Here is a 4,295-nt window from a genome sequence, read left to right on the forward strand (position 1 = left end):
GGAACGCTTATGCTGGTAACCCCAAATCACCTTGGAAGAAGTCCAGTTACCCTAAGGCCATCATTCTGGAAAGTCTATATGTGTAGGTGCTTCACTCAACATGCCCCAACTGAGCCAACTCTTCCAGCCAAGGCCCAGACATGTAGGTGAAGCCAGCTCGTAACCTTTATACCAGTCCATCCACCAGCTGAACCCCTCAAGTGACCTCTCCAGGAAGAAGAATGGAAAAGAAGAATCACCCAGCTGAGCCTATGCCTGAATTCCTGTCCCAGGAAATCAAGAGATATAGCAAAATGGGTGGTATTTTAAGCCACTGAGTTTGGAGGTCGTTTGTTATGCAGCAATAGCCCCCTGACCTCAAAAAGTTTATCATCTAAAAAAAAAGTTTATCATCTAGATGGAGAGACAGGGTACAGGGCTTATGAAAAGGCAATGACGCAGTGAAGACAATTAAGTTCTGTCACAATGCAGAGAAGAAAGAGATCTCTTTGAATGTGGATGATGAAAGAAGGCTTTCCAGAAGAGACGAGATTTCAGCTGGACCTTGAAATATACGAAAGATAAGACGTATGGAGAAGCGGGCCCCGGGCATTCCTGGCAAGCAGGGAAGTGATCTGTCCAACTTGATGGAACTTAATTCTTATCTCTGAAACCCAATGAATCTGTTGTGTGTCTCTGGCCCCCTAATTGAGATTGAATAGAGCAATTCTGTTAGTCCTTCTCCCAAACGGTCAGTGCTCCCTATGCTCCCCCACCCTGGTCTCTGCCCCTCCCTCCCAGTGCACCTTCTGGTCCTGTTTCCTTCTGAGCCCCCTTTGCCCCTACTGTCCATCCCACCTGTGCTGATGTTCACACACCCCTGTGTCAGCTGTGACTATGTCTCACTTCCCCTACCAGCCTATAAGAGCCCATCGAGACACCCTATCACTCCTCAACCACTCCCTCCCCTTTTCTATCATCTTCTTGAATGATGCCCAAGAGATCCTTAAAACACAGAGATGTGCTGTCATACATATGCTGGAACCTTTGCCTGCCATTTCAGAGGCCCAGAATTATTTGAGGTTGACTTTTAGGTGATTATAAGCTGTCTGCATCAGAGGAGCCACTCTTGCTGAAAGGCTTGTCATTTGAAATCGATGCGGAGTGCTGAACACAATGCCTCCTCCTTAAGTACTTTCTCGGCAGGTTCTCATTCTGTGCTCCTAACTACCTGGGAGAGGCAGGACCCTGGTTTTCTAGACAAGTGTGCTGAGCTTCGAGAAGTGAACATGTCTGGCCAAGCTGACGGTAGGACAGGGGAGCCAAGGTCCAGGCTACGTAGTACTATCCTGCCTTTTGACCCAAAAAGGGCCTTGCCACAGATAAGTTAAGATGCCTCTGATGGCTTCTGCTTTGGACAGCAACAAAACCCTAGTCACTCTCCAAAGCCAGAGAAACATAATCTCATTGCCTCTGGGTTTGCTCCCAAACTCCCTCGATTAAAGCTGAGCAGACAGAAAGGATGGCATTTCTGAATTCAGGGGCTGCAACAAAGCTAAAAAAAAAAAAAAAACAAAAAAACACCAAGCATGTGTGGCTCCTTCCAGGACCCACCAGGTGGAGGGGATGTTGCCCCGGGGGCTGCAGGAGGTGGGGAGGGGTCTCCAAGGAAGCTGCCCTTCATGGACAGTCCATCAGCAAATTGTCTCATGTAGCCATAACAGCCAGGAGCGAGGTGGGGGGAGCAGGGTTTTGTCCAAGGAGAGCCAATGTATTGTAAACAGGATAAAAGGGGCTGGAAAGCCCCACTTATCACTGACTAATGTGTCCCCAGGTCATCAGGGAGCTAGACCCTCACCGACAGCCCTGAGCAAAGGGAAAGAGAATTCCCGATTAACCCCATCACCTGTGAGCAGAGCCAGGGCAAAGGTCTGGCTTTTCCTCTTGCTAAGTGATTCCCATGGGGATCAGCACAGTTTCTAGGAGGCCCTCTGCCAGACTGGAGAAATGTCTTCTGAGTCCTCAGCTCTTTGGGCCCCCACGGAACAAGGTGTATGTGCGGGTATGCTTGGGAGGAGGGGAGGTCGGAGGAAGACAGAGGTGGCATAAGGTTTGGGAGAAGTTGCAGGGGGAGGGCGGTGGTCTCCTGGTTCATCATGGGGGACAAGGAGGCCTGTGTGCCAGCACGTGGAGGAACCGATTGGCCTAACTTAGACTTGAGGGACCGACCGAGAGATTGCTGTCTGGACCCTAATGATCTCGTTCATTCTTTCCAAGCCTCTTGTGTGCAGGTATGTTAATTTACAGACGAGAAAACAGAGGCTCAGAGAGGTTAAGTGCCCAAGGTTACCCAGTGGGTGGCCTCACTAGCTAGCGGCCAGGGCACCTCAGCACCAGTGGGAGCAGGTGTGTACCAGGTCGGTACTTGAGTGTGACAACTTTTGAGGGATGCTTGGCTCCACGGGGTTTTACTTCCCTCTGAACATACCTCCCCCACCCCAAGAGCTTTCCTTGGTCATCTCCGGTCTCTTCCTTTCGGGCTCCCATTTTCCCGGACCATCGTGGCAAAGGGTAGTAGGCAGAGTTCAGGATTTGATAAAGACAGCCTGAGTTTGATTTTCCAACTTGACCCTTTGGACACATCAATTCATTCCTCTGAGCTTCAGCTTCTTTATCTGTTAGATGGGGACACTCTGTGTCCTTTTACTGAATTGAAAGAGGATTCAAGAGAAGGGGAATGAAGGGCTTCGCACAAGATTTGAGTGTTAATGACTTTCACAGTGACTGTCGTGGGACCTTCTGAGTCCATTACTTGCCTCCGGTTTTCTCCCCGCAGCCTGCCTGCCTCTCTAGACATATTGCTTTCAGATCGACCTGCCTAAAACGCCTCCTTATGCATGTCTCCTGCTCAGGAACCATCAGTGGCTCCCTGCTACTGCTTCCTTGGCCTGGAACTCACCTTTCCTGGTCTCATCCATCACGAGCGCCCAAACCTAGAGCTTCTGCCTCCTTGCGTGACCATGGGCTTGAGTCACAGCTCTCACTTGGGCCGGGGTAGGGTGGGGGTGGGGGTCCAAACACATTGTGTGTTCACATCCTCTCATATCTGCAGGCCTGTGGCTCCTTGGGCCGATCCATCACCTCTTCCAAACTGGCTCAGATCCCAGCCCGTCCTGCAGCGGACTTCCTGACCACCCATCCTGCAGCAGCCTCTGTACCCTCTTGTCTTTTTCTTCCTCTGTGCCTGAGCATTCACCTCGTGGAAGTCTTGGCTCTCCGTGGATAATCAGTGTCCGGGTTAGATCATAAGCTTCTTGGGGACAAAGACCTGCTTGTATCTCTCAACGAATCTGCTCAACCAGTCTAGGCTAGAGAGGCAGTGGGCTTAAGGGGATGTCCTCAGGAATCAGTCCAGCTGAATATCAGGAGACAGTGCCTTACCTCAACACCTCAGCCCCTTGAACAGTAGTACTTTGAGGATCCGGCTTAGGGGAGGACTCAATATACACCCATGAGTTAACCAAAGCTGTGGCAGTGTGTGTGTGGGGCGGGGGGGGGGGCAGGGATTGTGTTTAGCAGGTGGCAACTTAGTGGGCCTTGGCAAAGGGTGCCAATCTAAAGGCCTCTATTCTATGGCCCCGTGGGCTTGCCCTAAGCATGCAGGAGCCCCTGTATCATCCCTTCATTTCTGCCATTCAATGAGTCCTCTGGGATTTAGGTGTGGCATGGGCAGTGAGAGGCATGGAGAAATCTCCTTCAATGACTTTCATACACAGTGAACTGATAACCAATCCACCCACTCATTTCCCATCAGAGAAACTGAGGCCCAAAGAGGGGATATGACCTACCCATATCAGAGAGTTCAAAGCGTAGCTGGGGTGGGAAGCTACATGTCTTGATTCCTGTCCGGGGCTTAACTCCCCTACCTCACGCTGCCTGTTGAGTGACACACGTGATGAGGCCCTGTAAACAGGGGTTCTAGAAGCGCAGGTCTGGGAATCGGAGCTCAGGACCCAGATTGTCTTCAACGTGCCAAGAGGCGAAACAGGCCAATCCAGACTGAAAAGTATCCAAGAAGGAGTCCCTAGGCCCCTCTCCAAGGCCCCCAAATTTGCCACACCTTGGTGCGTTCCAACTGGTTATTTTCTCCCCTTGAAAGGAAGGTGCCGTCCCCACAGCCTTAGCTACACGGCGGTCACTAGCCACCAGCCACCTGTGGCTATCGAGGACTCGAAGTGTGGCTAACACACACTGATATGCGCTGCAAATGTAAGAGACACAATGGCTTTCACAAAATTTAGCGCAAAAATACGTAG

Source organism: Panthera uncia, chromosome E1 (genome assembly GCF_023721935.1).
Source record: "Panthera uncia isolate 11264 chromosome E1, Puncia_PCG_1.0, whole genome shotgun sequence".
Classification (NCBI taxonomy): Eukaryota; Metazoa; Chordata; class Mammalia; order Carnivora; family Felidae; genus Panthera; species Panthera uncia.